We start from the raw sequence: 21,041 nt of genomic DNA, 5'->3' as shown, positions 1-21,041 counted from the left end.
CACAAACTCTGAGAGTTGCTTTAGCAAAAGTACTGTCATTCAGTTCGATCTAATGGTATAAGGTTAGCTTCGAAGGCCAAAAGAAACTAGTTTCTAATTCTTATTCTTCTCCTCACAACATTTGCGGCCTAGTAATTTTGTAATCTTTCTGAGTCTGTTTTCTCATCAGGAGCAGGACAATACCTAAGTAATATATGGTATATAGAAGTAAATATGATCTCAGGCAGTGGACATCAACCATAATTAAGTATTAAGAGTATATTTACATTGAGCTGTCCTTTATCTACTCTAAAATTGCAGACAAACAACAATTGACAAATAGATAAAATGTTCTAACATAAATATTCTTTCATTCTTTCTAGGAAGAAGTCACACATAAGTAAAAATAATTAAGAGAGGACCCACTTCATATCAAACAACCTTCCCCAAACCGTGAAACAGGTCTGCCTCCTAACACCAGAGATGAACGCAGTCTATTCCAGACACAGGGTCTTATAGGGGCTGGACCCCCTGCAGTCCTGTCTGCCTGGAATAGACTAAGAAAGTCTGCTCCAGCCTTAGAACAGCATGGGCTGCCAAGCGTTCCCACAGAGGCTCTCGACTTCAGCTCTAGATGTCTGAGGAATACGTGCATGTGGGTTGGGTTAAGGCCAGCTGAATCACATGATCAGGGCTCTCATCAGCGTCAAAGTCAGTGGAAGGATGCCAGTCCCCAGAGCTCTATTCCAAGCCATTGGATGCTCCATGGAGGGGCGGTGGTCGTATGAATACCAATCAAGAGAAATATCTGTAACAGACAAGAGGCATAAATAAACAATGTCCGTCCTCCACTAAAACCCAGGAGAGTTCTCATTCCAAAAGCGATGTCTTGAAGAAAACATAGGTACAAATCTTTGTGACTCTAGATTACACATTTCTAAGTGAAAATATAATCCATATAATGGGAGAGCTATTTGCAAATCATATACCTAACAAGGCTCCAGTATCTAGAGTATATAAAGAATTCACATAAGTGAGCAAAAAGACAAATGACCCAATTTAAAAATGGGAAAAATGTTTCAAAAGACATTTCTGTAAAGCATACATACAAATGGCCAACAAGCACATGCAGAGATGTTCAATGTTTTTCCTCATTAGGAAAATGTGAACTTAAATCAAAATGAGATACCACATCAGACCCACAAGGGTGACTTTAAAAAAACACAACATGGCCGGGCGCGGTGGCTCAAGCCTGTAATCCCAGCACTTTGGGAGGCCGAGACGGGCGGATCACGAGGTCAGGAGATCGAGACCATCCTGGCTAACACGGTGAAACCCCGTCTCTACTAAAAATACAAAAACTAGCCGGGCGAGGTGGCGGGCGCCTGTAGTCCCAGCTACTCAGGAGGCTGAGGCAGGAGAATGGCGTAAACCCGGGAGGCGGAGCTTGTAGTGAGCTGAGATCCGGCCACTGCACTCCAGCCCTGGCGACAGAGCGAGACTCCGCCTCAAAAAAAAAAAAAAAAAAAAAAAAACACAACATATGTTTGGAAAGTTACAGTGGAAATGGAATTCTCATATATTATTAGTGGGAATGTAAAATGCTGTAGCCACTGAGATTGGAAAACAGTCTGTCAGTTCCTCAAAAACTTAAACATAAAGTCATATATGATACAGCAGTTGCACTCCTAGGTATATAACCAAGAAAACTGAAATCAGATGTTCACTCAAAAACATGTACAAAAATATTCATAGCAGCATTATTCATAATAGTGAAAAAGTGGAAATGTTCCAAACCACCATCAGTTGATGAACACGTAAACAAAATGTGGTATAACTATAAAATGGAATATCATTTGGCCACAAAAAGATTGAAGTACTGATGCATGCTACAGCAAGGATGAACCTTGAGAACATTGTGATAAATAAGAGATGCAGATGCAAAAGGTGATGTTGCATTATTCCATATACAGGAAATGCCCAGAACAAGTATATAGAGAGAGAGAGAAGGTAGATTAGTGTTTGACAGGGACTGCAAAAAGGGGAAATTGGAGAGTGACTGTCAGTAAGTACAGGCATGCTTTCTGGCATTACGAAAGTATTCTGAAATTAGGTAGTGGTGATGGCTGCAAAACCTTGGGTATATAGTAAAAGATGCTGAATGGTATGCATAAAAATGGTGAATTTTGTGATATATGAATTTTACTTCAGAAGTAATAATAGCTCAAGCCTGTAATCCCAGCACTTTGGGAGGCCGAGGCGGGTGGATCACGAGGTCAGGAGATCGAGACCCTCCTGGCTAACACGGTGAAACCCCATCTCTACTAAAAATACAAAAAACTAGCCGGGCGCGGTGGCGGGCGCCTGTAGTCCCAGCTACTTGGAGGCTGAGGCGGGAGAATGGCGGGAATCCGGGAGGCGGAGCTTGCAGTGAGCCGAGATCGCGCCACTGCACTCCAGCCTGGGCGAAACAGCGAGACTCCGTCTCAAAAAAAAAAAAAAAAAAAAGAAGAAGTAATAATAATAACAACAGTAATACAGAGAGGTATCTTTCCACATCTCCATGCCCTGCATTTTTTTTTTAAAAAAAAAGCTTTTTAGGGCCAGGATCAATGGTTCACTCCTGTAATCCCAGCACTTTTGGAGGCCTAGGTGGGAGGATTGTTTGAGGCCAGAAGTTCGAGAGCAGCCCAAGCAACATAGCAAGACCTCATCACTACAAAAAATAAAAACAAATTAGCCAGAATGGTGATGTGTGCCTAGAGTTCCAGCTACTTGGGAAGTTCGGACAGGAGGATCACTTGAGCCCAAGAGTCTGAGGTAGCAGTGAGCAAGACTGATCATTGCACTTCAGCCTGAGTAACAGAATGAGACCCTGTCTCAAAAAGAGGCATGTCACATAGTAAGTGGCCAGATAGGTTGCTGACAGCATGTTGAGAGGAAATGTATTAGATGAAACAAATTAAATCCAAAACATTTTTTTGAGGCAGGGAGCAGAAATGCGGTACAGGGGAGAGAAACACCTACTTGGAAAGAACCCACCCAACTGAATTGGAAAACATGGAATGGGGCTTGTGGGAGGGAGACTCTACCTGAGATCTGGCTCCAGTACTTACAGCAAAGGGAACCTGGGTGAGTTACAGACTCTCTGTGCCTTGGTTTCTTCATCAGCAAAACAGAATCATCCCATCAACAGTAAGGTCCGTGGTATCAGAGGGTCCCCAAACGGACTGCACATCTGAGTCATGTTAACAAACACATTCCAGGCCCCACCTGAGCGCACTGAATCAGAATCCCTGGGAGGAGGACACTGGACTTGTATTTGCATCGACCTTCCCAAGTGTTTCTTACTCTGACCAACTTGGGGGTGGGAACCATTGAGCTGCATCACATCATTCCAAAGCCAGAACATGAAGGCAGAACAACATATATTCAATGCAGTCTCTTAAAGTGGAGACAATTCTTGGGGGAACCTAGAATTGAAGGAGACCTGATTTGCTGGGCTCCATCTTAACTTTATCCTGAGTACGGCAGAGACACGAGCCCTTCAGGACACATGCCTGAGGCAGTGACAGTTCAACTTTGGAACAGTGGAAGCCCTAGTTTCAAATTCAAGCTTGCTTTGAGTAGAAATTAAGTTTACGTCTTTTTGTACAGCAACAAGGCCAGTCTTCTGCAAGCCGCTCACCTTACAAGGAAAACAACAAAAATCATACTACTAAGAATTCAAACTTCAGCAGACATGGGTAAGTAAGGAAGTCTTATAAACCTGTTCTAGCCACCTAAAAAGACACCAGAAATTTAGCAATTCTTTCACATTCAGGACAGTTGTGTTCACTAGATCGGGGCACTGAGACATGAAGACCGCCTAAAAAGGGAAAACATTCCTTCCTGCCCTAGGACATCCCTGCCAACTTCAGGGAGGTGGGAACCCAGCTGCCCACTCTACAGAATGGGTTGCTTTTGTGTCTGGAAGGTGTCTTGACATTCTGGGACCTGGACCCATCTCAGGGAGCTTTGGGAAGAGCCCATATCACTGATGGAATTGGACAGTGGATGGAAATGGTTCAGCAGGATGAGGGTAAGTGGAGAAGCACGGCCAGGTCATACTGAGAGACAATGAGTGGCACTGATAGGGACAAAGATTAAGAACAAAAGTTTGTGCTTTGACTTCAGAAACTCAAACCAATAATTAATTTGCTCTTATAAGTAGTAAGAAGCATTTTTCTATTTACATGAGAATTTAATCTCAAAACAGAAGTCAGAAAAAATATTAATTCCAGGGCATAAAACCTAAACCATAGCTTATATTTCTTCATCCAAATAGAGCTAACAGTAAAATCTTCTCCATAAAATATATGTTGTAGTTATGAAAAGGCAAAGTCTTAAAGAGAATCATTGGTACTCAATAGAAGAGTGAATTAAATACAGCCAAGGGAAGACCCAGGTGTCATACTTCTCTTGTATATTCCAAAGTTCCAGTGAAATTCCAGGTAATAGAGGTTATTTCCCACACTGTTAAAGTGAGGTTGCAGACACTTCTGAATTTTGGTCCCAGTGCTGAAGGAGGGCTCACTTCTGTCCTGGAAAATGACACAGGGATGAATGCTCTTCCTGAGCATTCCTGACTCATTCTGGTCATTCTTCCAACATCACAGAAACCAAAAAAAAAAGGAATATGGCCAAATACATGATTTGCTATCCCTCTTCTTCAGGTTTCTTACCTGTTTCTTATGGATAATAACATTGCCTTAAGGATTATGATGAAAATATGATATCCAAGCATGTGTACAGTTTTGAACAAAATGCCTAGTATGAATTGGTCAATAAATAATTTTGTGACTATTTACTGAATTACATGGATTCTATAAATAATTACTGAATAATTATTGTGATTCCTTTTATTGGCAGTGCTCAAAACTCATCCTTGTGTGACCTCAAGTAAACCACGTCACTTTGTGAATCTGCAGTTTCATCATTTTTAAAATGAAGAAACTACACAGATTTTCATTCTGGCACAGAATGTCAGGTCTCTGAGACATCAGAGAGTAGATAAATTTACAGCCTTTAATACATCTCAAAGCACTGTCATTACACAGTGTAGTTGGAGGATAGTGCAGGCTACTGAGAGGAGCGCTTTCCAATGGGATTGATCCAGTCCTCCTCCCTTCACTTCCACATGAATGTTGGGTAGCCCGTGGTCACACTCATCACGCCCTCAACTCAGGCAAGTCCAGCAGCCACACTTAGGAGACCTGGGCTACAGGACAAACTCCCAAGTCCTAGCCTCACAAAACCTAGTTGAGGATGGAAGCTGAGAAAGTGAGGAGGTGGTTCGGGGGAGCACGTTCCCCTACTCAACCCTCTCATCTCAAACTCACTTTCTGCTGCACAGGAACACTGAGGATCACCAACCACACCTAACCATGAGCTTGATCTTGCCAGGTTCTGCTAGTGGAATGCAACCAGACATCAACGGTGTTAGAGCAACTATCGATAAAGATATAGATAGAGAGAGATAGAGATAGAGATAGAGATATATTCAACAATATTCTCTGAGAAGCGTTCTAGGCCCTATTCTTTTCAATATATGGGAAAACTAAAAACAACAAAATAGCATCAGGTTTGCAAGACTTCCCAAGATACATGGTCACACATGTTTTCAGAGGATATATACAAATGATTTTGATCACCTGATGCCTTGAAAAGAGCTCTTGTGGGATCAGAATGATATTCATAAGTGACAAGTATGAAATGAGTGTTCAGTGACATTAAAAAAACAAATCAACCTATACATAGAAGAAGAGCTATGGACACAGGGATGTGAAACTGGTCTTAAGTGTAATGAAAAGCCAAGATGCTGCCCCAGTAAGAGAAAATAAATGAACATAACAATGGGATGCAGCAAGAGGAATAATGATCCAAGAGAGAAAATATTTTTAAAAATGAATTATTCATTCACTTTTCAGTAGCTACAGAAAAAAATGCAGAAGACCCAGGGGAGATCACGGCAGTCTAAAAGTCTGATATTTTTCACTTGTGGAAAAGCCTTAGGATCTGATTTAACTTAGAGAAGGTGAAGTGATTTTGTGACTACCACTAAGAAAATATAAGCTTTTGGGAAACTAGCTCTACCTTGATGATTTTATACACCCAAGAGATGAACAATGAGGAACATGCTTAGATGTATTGGGAAAGAGGTGGGCCTGTAGCATTGTCACAAGGGTGCACTAATACTGAGAGTGACTGCTGAAGAAATGGTCCCCATCAGTGACCCTCAGGTGAGACCAGGGAGCCTAGTGTTTCAGCACAGGCTGGGCGATTGGAATACAGGGCTCCTAAGATTCCATGACACCCCCACCTTCTAATTCTGTTATTGCAACTGCAGACCGTTACCTGGCACGCTGGCTGCGACCTCCCTCACTCTTGTCGGAGTCGGAGCTATAGGCAGTGCCTTCAACTCTGAGCTCAGGCATCCTGGACCCTGTTTTTGCAGTTAAGGACTCTAAAGTGTTGTGGGGTGTTGATCAAGTTTTTCTGAACAGTAAGGTAAGAATTCCAGTTATTGTCATCCCTCAGTCCTGATTAGACCTGTTTGATTTCACTAGTTTTTAACCCATCTTGTATTTGGGTTTCTTCTCCCCAGTCACTGGCTCTACCTCTTCTTCCACAAACGTCAGCATGGTGGTATCTGCCGACCCTTCGTCCGGCGAGAGGGCAGAGATGAACATCCTAGAAACCAACCAGGAATTGCGCTCCCAACTGGCAGAGAGCAATCAGCAGTTCCGAGACCTCAAAGAGAAATTCCTTATAAGTCAAGCTACTGCCTACTCCCTGGTCAACCAGCTGAAGAAATACAGTAAGTTCTATAGATTCACCATCACGAAAGTGATGACCTATCACCTGTCTTCTCTCTGGGAAACTGAATGATCTCTTCATCAAAATTAATGTCATCCTTCCCATACTTCTAGGAAAATAGAAATGGGTTTTTTAACTTCATGGTGTTAAGGATGGAAAACAGAGACACAAAGTATTTAGCAACTTTTTCCACATTTGCAGTCTGGTATGAGGTGAGAGGAGAGTTAAAATCCAACATATTGACTGCTGACACAGGCACAGAACCACCTGTTTTTCTCAGCAAGAGGCTAAATCATGTTTATGAGAATCCTCTCTGTACCATGTAAGATGCTGCTGACAGGTAACATCTAGTCTGTTGGTCTAAATGTCTGGGACTAATGAACTTCCATTCACTTCAAACTTCTTTGGGGCCCAGTAGGCAAAGCTCTATTCTGGGCACCCTGGGGGAAACATAGTGACAGTATACAGCACACACACTAAGGAGTTTAAAGAGGAGATTGCTCCTAATAGTAACTGTGGCAGCCATTAAATGACAACATCAAGAGCAGGGAGTACCATGGTAAGAGGGAAGTTCTGCTTCCTGGGGCACAGGATCTTATTCCTAAAAGGGAAGAAAGCTGGCACATAAGACATTGTGGAGGTAGTAGAGTAGTGTGCAGAGCAGGGACCCTGGGCCAGTCTCCTGGGCTCCATCCAAGTTGCCTATCTTCTCAGTGCCCAGGTTTCCTCATCTGTTCATTGGGTTGTATAATAATACATACCTCAGAAAAGTGCTGCAATGACTTACGTGATCCATTTCTTCTCAATCTCCTAGAACAGCTCTTGGCACAGAGAAAGCACTATACATTAGTTCTTCATTCTACTGGATCTAACTTAATTCAAAGTTTATTAGTATTTGGGCATATTTTTACTAAAGCCTCAGGGTGTTATGCCTCATATTTTATGCAGTTATATTCAGATATGATATTTTACATATTTGACATACTTGTGCTTAAAATTTCCAGTACCAGGGAAACTGTGAGTCCTATAGTGCTAAGGGTCTTTCCAACTGTGCAGGATATCATTACTTCATGCCCCAGCACAGTGTTTTACAGGAGAGGCTGCAAGGCTTGGGAAAGTGTCCCAAGATTCAGAGTCAGACTTCAGGGGCTGTGAATTCTGGCTCTGCCTTGTTCCAGGTGAGTCATCTTGTCAAGATACTTGATGTGCCCTAGAGTTTTTTTGTCCCCATCTCTAAGTTGGAGAGTATCAGATGCCAGAAAGTTGGGAGGCTGATAAATAAAGATGTGGAAATGCCTGCCTAGAGCCTGGTACTGGGGCTGCTTTCGTCCTTGGGATGGATGCTGCTGCCTGCCCTGTCGGCATTGATCCCAGCAGCATGTCCAGCCTTGCACTGAGGCAGGTGTGTCTGTCCTTTCTCAGAGTGTGAAGAGTACAAAGACATCATAGACTCTGTGCTGAAGGATGAACGGCAGTTTGTGGAGAAGCTGGCAGAGAAGCTCAGACAAGCTGAGGAGCTCGGGTGAGAAGGCCCCGTTGGGGGCAGGCAGAGGGACAGGGGTGTGAATCTCTGAAGTGCAGCAACTCAGCTGTGAGAACTAATGGCTAAGCTGGGCCAGGACAAGGGCAGGCATTTACATGGCAGGCACATGTCACACAAATATTTATAAAACAGAGAACAGTCATCTTAGTAAGTTATGGGTTGCAGTTGTTTCTTGAACCTTGTTTTCTCTTTTTAAAACAAGGCATTGTTGAGGTGAAATTTGCATAACCAAAGTTAATTAAAAGAAAGTGAACCACCCAGCAGCATTTAGCACACACAAAATGGTGTGTGATCACCACCCCATTTACTCTTAGTTAGAATCACCTCCTGACTGACTGCCGCATGCCATTCGTTCAATCAATGTTGCCTTCTTGACCCTGTCATTTTTTTCTTGCTACATCTTTCATATCTACCCCATTTGCACCTGGTCACATTTCTGTGCATAGCTTTAGTTCAAGTCACTGCAAGATGCACTGTGTGAATTTCCACACAGAAATGTCCATGGCCAAAGTGAGGAACTGAAAGGACATCCATTTGGAACTGATCTAGGAAGACACCGGCTTTTGTTTACAGAAAAGAAAGATGAATGGAACATCTTCGAGGATCTTACAGGAGCACTCTCTTATATAGAGGAAGCCTTTAAAAATATATACATATGCATAACTTAAAAATATATATTTTATTATATTTTTCTCTTGGCCAAAGACATTTCCCCAAATATGTGCTGACCTTCTGCTTGGAAGACTCCTTGAGGACATTTTCACAGAAACCTCTGTTGCAGTATTAGAACTGATCACTCATCCCTTTCCATTATTAAATGTTCTCTACTATCTCACCGTAGGGAATATAAAGCCCTGGTTCACTCTCAGGCACGAGAGCTGACCCAGTTACGGGGGAAGTTACAAGAAGGGAGAGATGCCTCCCGTTCACTGAATCAGCATTTCAAGGCCTTCCTCGCTCCTGATGACCTTGATTAAGTCCCAGGGTCAGGACTTCCGAGAGCAGCTGGCTGAGGGGTACAGGCTGGCAGAGCGCCTGAATATACCTAATTCACCCCTTCAGCCAACCAGAAATGATCCTTTCTAACCATGTTTTACATTTTCATTGTGATACTTGCACCTTTGGCCATTTCGTATTAACTTCTCAGGTTCAGTACATAAAACTAGTTGATCTTCTGAACAACTATTCAGTCCCAGAGATTTCCATAAAGCAGCTATCTTCTTCTTATGTTTTCAACCAGTCTGAGACGCGTATCTGCTTTCTGCTGGCTTTGCATTAACACAGTGCTAAGCATTTCAAGGCAAGGAAATTAGGTAGAAAAAATTATTGTTATACCACACATAGTAATGAGAGAAGAAGGACTTGATGGCATGAGATTTTGAGGATGTTATTTTGCCTCAAAAGCTATGTTTACTTGGTCACTACACATAAAATTTAACACCATTTAAAAGAAAGGAATGAAGCCACCGTTATGGAACAGGATATTCAGTAAATCATGACTGTACCATACAGAGAGACTCAGTCTCCTTCCTCAGAAAATCATGATCTGGCCACTTCGCTGAGCTCCTGATGCTTCTCTCTCTCTCTCATCTCTCTTTCCCTCTCTCTGTATTGCAACCTACCCCAGGGCAACCACACTGTGACCCACCAAGAAGAGGAGAATATTGAACTCTTTAATGGGCTGCCCCATTTGTTTCTGCCGTCACTCCCTCCTGCCTCACGTGCATCCAGCAGGGCTCTGAAACTCCTTGGATTAATCCTTACTCCTTCCTACCTTACAGGCTCAGCAGGGGACCGCTGAGGGGGACAAGCGTGAAGTCCCCCAGGAGTCACTGGATGGATGTTACTTGACTCCTTCCATCCTTCCTGACCTACCTCACTCCTACTGCCCTTATTGGAGCACTTCGTACTGTTTTGAAGACAAGCAAGGCAGCTTGACTCTTCTAGACAGTGAGTACTCCATTGTGACCATGATAAATCTCCAATTGGTGTCCCAGGTAGACTCTGTAATCCTTGCACCCCTGGCTGCACAGAGGCGTGTCATTAGTGTGAACAGGACTCACAGACACAGGATGATTTTCATCAGAATCGAAAAACAAGTTGGAGGCACAGACATGGGGTGGGTCAGTGAGCTTTGCTCTCTTCCTCATCTCAGACCATGCCTGTGTCACCCTGGGCACACCGTCACGACATTGACAAATTCACACCAACCTACGCAGCACATGCCCAACAGGTGTCTGTCAGGCCTCTTAATCTGAATAAGATTTGTCTTGCTAGCTATTGTATTCCTTACAAGTTTCTTTCCCAACCATGTCCTTTGAGATTCTATGCCAGCCCAAGTCCAGTGGCATCTTTGTCTACTTTTCGTTAAAGGTATTACCTAGGTTTCAAAGACCTAGTCTCATTTTCTGTGTCTTTGATGTTGGCCAGTTTTAGGTGAGCAGTACATTAGCTTTTGTTATGTGTCCAGAAACAAGACTGGGACTTGTCACTCCTAGTTGTAACAAATAGCCAATATCTCTTTGTAGTACCAAAGATTCATTTTGATTCGAGAGTCTGTATGTTCTCTCCTTCATTCTAATTTCAGTGTCTAAAATCCTTGCCACCATGAACAATGTGGGTATTTGATGACTGAAGGCTGAATATTGCAGTTTTCCCTCTAGAAAGCTGTTGAGGTGTTTGCCTTGAATTGGTGTGAAAAACTTGCATAAGTATTTGCACAAAATCAGGACGGTTGATGTTGGGATAATGATCTACCAGAACAGGGAGATTTCAATCCTAGGCTCAGGGAAGAAAACTAAGGCATCTCTCTCATGACAGGACCTCAGGTCTCCTGGAATATTTCTCTCACAGTGTGCTGTTCTCCCACTGAGGAAACTGATGTTCCTATGTTAGGACTGCACAGTGGATGGTTTGTGTGGGTAGGGGAACCTGCTTCATGTGTCTGTCCCTTTGTCAATTTATTTACAGAAATTGAAAAGGATCAAGAGGAGGTAGAAGACCAAGACCCACTGCGCCCCAGGTAACTCTGAGGAATCATGGACAGTAATTCAGTGTTGATATCTGGAGTCTCGGATGCAGGGAAAAATCAGAGTGTGCAGAATATACCTGTTCCATCTGTTCAGCCAACCAAGAAATAGCCATATTCATAAGGTTGACTCTTTTCATTGTACACCTGTATCTGTATTTCTTCCTTATTAATTCCTTTCAATTCTACTAATCTGCATTCAGTTGACTCTGTTGAACTGATCAGTCACAGACATTTTCTGCAGTCCCCTTTTCTGTCCTTTTTGCTTAAAGGGAGGTTGAGCTGAACACCTGATGTCGGCCTCTTTGGCATTACCATGTTTACAAGTATTTGACAGCAGGAAAGTGAATGAAAGTAACTCTGTCATGCTACAATGTTGAGAACAAGAGATGCTGAGGATACAGATCTCTGTCTAGGAAGACTCAAGAGTCTGTATTCATTTGGCTACTGATGCTAATTTCAACAAAATGTATGCAAAAGTGCCGAATGTACTGTGTACTGGCAGTTTCCCACAGGGATCACTCCATCTCCTTCCTCCACAGCTCATTGCCTGTCCAGTGCCCTGAGAGGCTGTCACTCTCTGTCTCCTGCTCAAGACAGGGAAGGATGGTTGTATCTCCCTGAGGGGACCGTACTTTGCTTCCTCTGGGTCTTCCTGAGGGCCTCCCTATAGAACCAGCTGGGGACAGGTGGTATTGGTTCTCTCTGGTGTTTATCTTCTGTCTTCTTTACCCCAGGTTGATCCAGGAGCTGCCAGAGGTGGAGGAAATCCCAGAGGACTCTGTGGATGAAGTTTACTTGACTCCTTTCGTTCCCTGTGACCTGTCTGACTGCCACCAGCCTTATAGCAGCACCTTGTCCTCATTGGAGAATCAACTTGCCTATTCTGCTCTGGATATAGCCTGTGAGTACCCCAACCTGGAGGTCACAAAGCTCCGCTATCCTCCCAGGCAGCCTCTATGTGTTTTATTTCCTGCAAATTGTGCAGCTGAGACAGATCACCTCTGTAGGCAGGCCGTATCCACTGAGCCTGTTTTGAGTCAGGCTCTTGGATCTAGTTTTAAGCACTAGGTAGAGCTTCCTCTTCACCTGCTCCAAGTGCCTCCTCTGTCACCTGGCTCCTTCTCACAAGAACAAGCTGTGGCTATCAAAACAGGCCAGAGAGGGGTGTGGTGAGGCCTTATTGCAAATTCTTGGCCACAGTAGCTCAGCTGGAGAAATTTATATAAGAGACCTCCTTCTGTAAGATAGAGAATCTCTCTTTTCTAAAATTATGTTGCTAACTACATGTCCAAATCTCTTCTCTGGCCATCCACCTATGCTGGGAGTTTTGCCCAATTATTTGGAGGCCTGTTTCATGATACCTGTGTCCCAGGCTAGATTCTCTTCTTCAGGGATCCCCAGCCCTGGGGCCATGGGCCATTATGGGTCCATGACCTGTTAGGAACTGGGCCTCAGAGCAGGAGGTGAGCGGTGGGAGAGCATTTCAGCCTGGATGCCACCTCCTGTCAGATCAGCAGTGGCATTAGATTCTCACAGGAGCTCGAACCCTATTGCGAATTGCGTGTGCCAGGAATCTGGATCGTGCTTTCCTTATGAGAATCTAATGCCTGATGATCTGTCACTGTCTCCCAATGACTGTCACCCCCAGATGAGACCATCTAGTTGCAGGAAAATGAGCTTAGGGCTCGAATCGCACATGCTGATTCTACCTTATGGTGAGTGGAATAATTGTTTCATTATATATTACAGTGTAATATTTATAGAAATAAAGTGCCCAGTAAATGTAATGTGCCTGAATCATCCCCAAACCATCCCCCTACACTGGTCCCTGAAAAATTCCCTTCCATGAAACCGGACCCTGGTGCCAAAAAGGTTGGGGACTGTGCCTCTACTTCCTCTGAGGGGTCTTCCCTCCACTGACACAGTCCAGCGTCCCTTCCTTTATGCGTGGCCAGGCTTGTATCCTCTGCAGAGCTCCAGTGGTTTTCTCCATGTGTGGGTTTTTAGTTTCAATCAAGTTTTGGTCTCAGTGCTATATTCTCATGAAAACCATCGACAACTAGGGTCCCTCATGAGGTTCTGGCGTAACCGATGAGCAAAGCAGAGTGGTTCCTGTCCCCATGATGTCCAGAAAACCCTTCCTCTGAGCAAGTGCCCCTTGAGATAGCAGCTCCACAGGATGTGTAAAAACAAAATCCAATTTTCATTTCTTCTTGCTCATTCTCTTTTTTTTCTAAACTTCAATTCTGGGAATTCCATGTCGATTTTGGGGGCTTTTACCCATTACATTATCTTCTAGGAAGAGCAAGTAACTCTGTGATGTCCCCCAGTATATTGGATTATGTTGTACTGAAGTTCGCAAAAATGCCAGGTGTGGTGATTCACACCTGTAATTCCAGCACTTTGGGAGGTCAAGGAGGTGGATCGCCTGAGCTCAGGAGTTTGAGACCAGTATGGGTTACGTGGTGAAAACCTGTCTTTCTAAAAAATTAGCAGGGTGTGGTGGTACACACCTGTAGTCCTAGCTTCTTGGGAGGCTGAGGGGGAAGGATCACCTGAGCCTGGTTAGTTGAGGCTGCAGTGAGCCACGATTGCACCACTGCAGTCCGGACTGAGTAACAAAGTGAGACCCTGTGTCACACACACTGACACACACACACACACACACACATACACAAAGAAAGAAACTAACAACAAAAATGTTGGCCTCTATTCTACTTTGGTCAGTAAGTACCTTTCATACTGGGATCATCCCCGTTCCCATTTTGCATTTCTCCCTGAGTTTCAAAAAAGCAAATACTTTTCTAGGATCATAGTGATTCATGAAACAATTAAAATACACACTGACCTTGTACCTGCTGTATGCCCTGCCCCTTTGCAAGCAAGCTCTGTCCTGCTATAACCCATTCAGGGCTCAAGGGACACTGCCAAGTGGGCAGTGGTATCTCCATGTTAGAGCTGAGGTCACTGAGGGATTTTTCAGAAAACTTAGGAAACCTTGCAGAGAACGAGGATGCGGAGAGGGGAGGAGAGAGAGGAGCCCCACAGCAACGTGGATCTGGCCCTGCAGGCCCCGTCCCCATCCTAAGCCCAACCTGGACTGGCGTAAGATCATTGGAAGTCTTTTCTTAGTCCACTCAGAATGCTATTCCTCTTCCTGGGGAGATGGAAAGAATTTGTTTAAGGGGTGCCACCCGAACCCCACTGGAGCAGTGGGTAATGTGAGGATAGTGTCCTCTGTTACCTTCCTAAGGAACCGCATGTGCTGATCTGTGGCTCTTACGGCCCCTGAATTTCCAGGAAGGGACTGGTCCCTCTCCTACATTGCCTCTGTCTGCTGACACCCACTATATGTCAATAGGATGGATATGTGTGCGTAGAGGGTCAAACCATTATAGGCAATGGGAAATTCAAAATGTCCCAGAACCCATAAAAGTTTGCCTCACTTAGTGTTTGGTCTGTAGCATCCCAGCCCCCTTTTTCGTGGTTCTTTCTCAAAGCCTGGCAGTTCTAACTCTTGGCCTGTTCTTACATCCCTGTGTGTGAAGAAAAACAGCTCCTCCTCTCCTGTGCTCTGAGGCCTCTCTAGAACCTTCCCTCTTGTCACAAGAAAGAATTGAATAAGAGAATAATTGTGATGTTCTTGTTAGACAATCCAAAGCCCTCTGGGCTGAAGCAAAGGTTTTTCATTTCAGGGACACCCCAGCCTGGGCCCCTGCCATGTCAGCGTCCCCAGGCACAGACAGGAAAGGTGACGTCACCTGCATTTACATGATGTCTGTGTGGCGTGGGTCACTGGGTGGCTTTACTGACAGCAGGGACATGGGGGATGGGTGTTCTTGGCGTGCTTAACAAAGGGAAAACTCAGATTATTCCTAATGAAGCCCCTTCTCCTTTCAGCTCCCACCAAGATGGCCTGTCCCCAAGGGACTTGGAGGGGAGACTTGAGCCACCACCTGTCAGAGGTGCACGTTTCACATGCACAGCTGGAGCCAAGCACCCTGGTACCCAGTTGTCTGCGACTACAGCTGGATCAAGGGAATGGCTTGGCCATGCGGGGCCTTTCCTCCACCACCTGCAGCTTCTCAGCCAATACTGATTCTGGGAACCAATGGCCCTTCCAAGGTAGGGAAGGAAGCGGCGTCATGAAGCTCTAATCCAGGTGTTGGTGGTCACTGTGCTGTGGGTGGAGGAGAGAATGGGGCCACTCTGTGCTTCCTCAGGGTCAAGTTGAAATTCATGATGCTCCAACCTAGTGAGATGAGCAAAGGCCTGGGGCTTAGGACCAAATCTGCTCTCGGGTCCTGGGTTTGCCACTTTCTGCTTGTTGACTTTGGCCGAGGTTTTTGTCTTTTTGCTTTTTGTCTTTTTACATCTCTGTTCCCTCATCTGAGATAGCTGAAAAATAATATCTACCTGCAATCTTTGTTGGGAATATTAATTATGATAATTTCCAAAGGGCTTGATTCCAGAAGAATTGCCCCATAAACCTATGAATAGGTGTTATCTAATCTTTTTATCTTTCTGCTAAATTTACACTTAGAAAGTGACTTCACGCACGATGTCTCCTGTGAGGTAGAGCAGTTACGAAGATCTCTGCTTTCTAAGGCCCCTCTTCCTTTCCTTTCTCACACAGACTCCTCTGCCAGTTTTCTTCCTGTCCTTCCCCATCCCTCATGAAGCCAATTTTCCCCTCTCAGGCACTTTCAGTAACAACCTTTGAGGCACATTGAGTAACAGTGTAAATCCTGGGCCCACACTCAGTCTCCTGACATGTCCAGCCTCTTCTGCTTTTGTTGAAATGAAAGGACAACTTTCACTTGGAAAGTGTTCACATCAGTCTCTTTTATGAAATTCCATTTAGTTCAAATTCTCCACTCATGTCCATGGCCATGTCCTCAGTTTCTGTCTCCTAGGGATCCACTTCTGCTCAGATTTCCTTAAAATCTGGGCCGTGTTCATTCTCACTCTCCGTCCCACTCAGTATCTCCTCCTGGAGCCCCTGGGGCTGCCTGGTGCTCATCTGTCAGGTGATGCCCTCAGCTGAGGAATGAGGGGACCCCTGTCCTCAGGAGGAGGGAGGGTTGCGTGAGATAATGGACACCATCTGGGTCCGAGGAAAGGACACATGGAAGGCGCTCAGGGAGTGTCGGGGGATACGCAGTCCCTGACACATGCCAGGATGACTTATTTAAACTGATTTCTTCCCCCTGGACTCTCCTTTGCATCTCTGTGGATTCTCATACCCCCAGCCAAGACTCACCCCACTGGCTCAGACACACTCCCTCTTGCACACTTTCCCTGGAGTCCAGAGCCTGAACCAGGCACCAGGTAAGAGGACAGAGTGAATGCATTTTGTTTCATCAATATTTTCCTTCACCTGGTGATTTCTCCCTGCTATCTACAAGGTCATTTGTTTCTCCAATACCTTTTCTTTCTCATTCTTCTCATGTCTCTAGTTTTTTTTCCAATTTGAATGGACTAGAATAGTGATGACACTGTTACATTCAATCTCTCCAAAATCCCTATATAACATTTATTCTTTAAACCAACATGTACAGATACATGCATTTCTTTAAATTAACATGTACAGATTTATATCATTTGTCCTATTATGTGTGACTATGCATATCTGGTGTGTATGCTATCTACGGTGCATATATATACATAGTAAATCATATAATGATACATCTTTTGTAAATTATCTAGGTTTAGTCTTCCTGGTTCTTTCCTCTCATCAGCTGCTGTCACCTCTGTCTGGTCTCACCTCTGTGCCACATGGGCTGCCACCCTGCCAGACCCTTCCATTCCCATCTCCTGTTTGAACCCAGCTCTGATTTAACTTGATTTTTGTAATCTCTGCTCTCCCCAAAGCATACCCTACATACAGTGTTATTTCCTTGCCTTTGCCTTATCTACCTGGAAGCTATTTGTGTTTCTTAATCCTATGTTTCTTGAAAATTTTTGTGAATTGGCAGTGCCTTTGGCTCCTGGCAATCTTACCATTGCTCAGTAATGTAGGAAAGATCAAGAAAAAAGAAAATATTCAAGTGACTCTATTGGCTTCCCCTCACCCTTTGGACTTTCTTCTCCAAGGCCACTTTCCTGATTTGATGTCCTCCGGGTGGAAGAGAAAGTCACAGTAAGATCATGGGTGCCAGTGGATCCTATTGGCTGTGGTTTTATTTTCAGAGCTGGTTGTAGAGCCCTCCCTGCGGATGAAGAACCCTCCCCAGATGGAAGATGATGCACTTGAAGGCTAGCAGACAACACAAAAGGGCGTGAAGTCATTGGCCAGATTCATGCCTCCAGTGTCCTGAAACCAAAGATCATCAAAAGAAAACTCCCGCTCAGCAAGCGGAGACTGGCATGCAGATTCCCTGGCCTGCAAGCTTAGGGTGCAGAGGTAATCACATCTATGGCTGATAGCTGCACTCACTTCTTATTTCTCTGTCTATAGTGACAGCTCATTCTCCCACTGCTTTTTCATTTCAATTTGTTCTCTCCAACAGCTACTTGAACCTATGTCTGGTCTTACCTCTGTGTCCCATGGGCTCCCACCCTGACAGGCCCTTTCTCTCCTCATGTTCTCTTTGCTCTCTGAACTCTGCTCTATTCCTTCTTCTAGTGTCTTGAGAGTCCCTCTCATGGCCACGGGAGAGCCAGGCCTCCTTGTCCTCATCCAAGTGCATAGTTTAAGCTGCTGAACACAGGGTTGTTTGCCCGGAATCACACATTCTCTTGGGAAATTTACCTTTCCTCCCTGCATCCCAAACTCCATTGCCTCTTTCAGCAGAAATCATTGCTTTAGTACATCATTTACACATCGATTTTTCTGTTGAGTCTTCTTTTGAGCAACCCAACTAACTCAACACTTGATCATCACTTGTTCCTGTCAACGGGAAGTGTTAAAACTAAGCACAAAGAGCCCCACTTAGGAAACTAAATCAGAACCGGGGTCACAGGTGGGAGTTCCCCACTGGCCTGGAGTCAGGTTTGTCTTCAGCCCCAGATGTGCAGCCTAGTGGCAACGTGGATGGAGTTGCCAGGGTCCCAGTGTTCTCACCTCATGGACTCACTTGAGCTGACGTTAACTGGAGAACGTTTATGACATTCTAAAGGGACATCAGTTCTAAAGTACATGCAGAGGGCAGGACTTCAAAACTGCATACATCATGAAGTTCATCATTCTAACCTCTCTCCTTTTTATTCTCATTTCCACTTCTACAAGTCCAGTGAAGGGTCTAAAATGCAAGTCAGATGCATCTTGAGGCCAGTGTATATGAGAAAGCATTTTACGAATTAACTTTGAGAAAAGTGACTCCAGGACCAGCTTTATGCATACACAAGATGATAGACAAGAATCTGTCTACAGGAAATGTTTGCTTTGGTCCAGCCCAATTGATAAGAGAGAGATTTAACTGAAATTGTCAGAAAGAAGGCTACAATCCATGGAACCACTGGGAACAAAGCCAATCATGAGATAAATGGACAAAGGAAAGAAAATCATGGGAAACTGGGCTGGTCCATTTAGTATCTCTAAATCCTGCTGCCATGTAATAAGCACCTGGTGAGATTTCAATTAAGATGAATGCCTTGAACTCACACCTCGAGATTCTCACTTACATGACCTGGGGTGTGGTTTGAGCATCTGTAGTTTTAAAATGCTCCCATGTGACTCTAATATGTGGCTAAAGATGAGAAGGATCCCTGGTCTACTGTGACCTCAGGTTAGCGGCATGGAAGTGTCACATACGTGTGGCTATTCCACAGAAAAGGCTGAGTATCTATCAGCCTTTCACGGGATCTGTATTCTGCTCTCAGTAGTGCTGTTTGTAAAGCATAGAAAAAAATACAAGAAAATTAATAGATTAGACTTTTAGCATCTGCTTGAAGCACACTTGCTCAATTTTGAATACAAGTAAGAAACAGTCATTATATTAACACCTAATGTACAGAAATAATACCTCCTGCATTACATATAGTGGAATTTAGTATTTTCTTTTGCATTTTAAAAGAAAATTTCCACTTTACATTTCCCCACACCCATTTTATAGCCCACTAGTGGACTCACCACTGCAATGTGAAAATTTTACTTTTGGTCAATTATTAACCTTCCACGAAATCCCCAAAGAGAACTCACTGGTCTCACTTTTCCTGAAGAGAATACAATAACAAAGTAAGACTGAAAATCTGCAGGAGATTGTGTATGAATACTTCGTAATGCCTCTCTTCATACTGGCATAAAATATTAAAAACAAACCTTTCCCAAAATTTACTTGGGGAAAACAATAAGTAGGATGGGAGACCATAGTAAAACACAAACTAATCCTTTTCTCTTTCTGCTTCAGAGTTTTCTTGGTCTAGATATTGAGAATATTTCTAGAAATGCCTTAAGGTGGAACAAAATGTGGAATCAAATTCAGGGCATTAGGGAAAATAAGTTGGGCCCTGGTTACAGTCCCCGCTCTCTCTTTACTAACGCCATTTTGAGTCTCTTTTTTTACATTCCCTTTTTTTCCTGATCCCCTTTGGACAAATACTTATAATTATATATTTTTTATTTTTTTAACCAACCAAAGAAGCAGCAGCAACATCATATTTATTTCTAGAACCTTATTCCTGTCCTAGTCAAGGTGACCCAACTGCCTCTCATGACTGTTGAGACCTCCAGATTGGAGCCTTTCCTCTTGCTTTCTCCAATCTTTATTGAAACAGCCTTAGTGGATAGATTCTAATTCCTGGGTTGTCAATAGCAAGTCATGTGCCCTTAGTTCAGTCTTACTCCGGTGGCATCAACTACTCCTCTGTTGTAAAAGATGGACCTGGATGTGTATGTTGTCTGAGGTTCCTGCTGCTTCTCATATCCATGGTTCTTCCCATGGCCCTCCCGTTCCTCCCTAGAAGACTAGGACATGGAGTTGTAACGGGGTGGGTTTCTCTGCAAAAGGTCCTCTCCTTCTGCTCCTCTCCTTCTGCTCCTCTCTGCTTCTTGGCAGGCATGATGGATGCTGAGCACATCCTCACTAGGAAGAAAAGCCATCACTCTGCCCAGACAGAGGGGATCAGGAGGAAAAGGGCTGATGTTCCCTGCTGCTGGTTAGGCATAGGCGGGGTCCTTATATCCTGCACCCCAAGCTCACTGGAAGTTCAGGGAAGTTCAGGAGTGTTTTATTCTCACTTGTGGATGGCGCTTCCCCCTTCAGCCAACCCACGGCCCACCCTTCAGTTCATCCTCCCAGCAGGAGATCTGTTTGCCCCTGATATATCACTACTTAGCAATCCCTCCAGACTCAGCCACCAGGAGGACCTGACAAAAAATGCTCATTTGATGTTTTCTTTCTGTCCCCTACAGATACCAAATACTGCTGGAAGGATGAAAAGGGTGGAAGAATGTCACAAAAAGTAGTTTTTCCACTTGATGAAAAGAACTAAAACAGCAAAGCAAGTTCAAGTCCAAACACAACCCTGCAGGGGTCCTTCACTGAGGATTGAATTTTAGACACAGAATACTCTTGATGATTTCAACCCACTACGCTCCTTTGATTTGAGAAGCCACAGTCCATCCCCCTCCAATTTTGATCAATACCTAGGGAGAGCAATGCCCAGATGGACAAACAACATTGACAG

At 44.1% G+C, this 21,041-nt stretch overlaps 1 pseudogene across 1 annotated transcript; it reads left to right on the top strand.

The window, feature by feature from the left end:
- Nucleotides 1–6,340: 6,340 nt before the first annotated feature.
- Nucleotides 6,341–20,820, top strand: LOC117074160 (annotated as a pseudogene). Its single transcript, XR_004433522.1, has 11 exons — nucleotides 6,341–6,523; nucleotides 6,626–6,838; nucleotides 8,260–8,359; nucleotides 9,222–9,336; nucleotides 9,528–9,619; nucleotides 10,162–10,330; nucleotides 11,351–11,402; nucleotides 12,146–12,312; nucleotides 15,312–15,536; nucleotides 17,604–17,817; nucleotides 20,767–20,820. The product of XR_004433522.1 is annotated as a neuroblastoma breakpoint family member 4-like (transcript).
- Nucleotides 20,821–21,041: the final 221 nt, after the last annotated feature.

This window comes from Trachypithecus francoisi, unplaced genomic scaffold (assembly GCF_009764315.1).
Source record: "Trachypithecus francoisi isolate TF-2019V2 unplaced genomic scaffold, Tfra_2.0 Lachesis_group5, whole genome shotgun sequence".
Classification (NCBI taxonomy): domain Eukaryota; kingdom Metazoa; phylum Chordata; class Mammalia; order Primates; family Cercopithecidae; genus Trachypithecus; species Trachypithecus francoisi.
The sequence above is the reverse complement of the archived record's forward strand: the minus strand, read 5'-3'. Positions and strand labels throughout refer to the sequence as shown.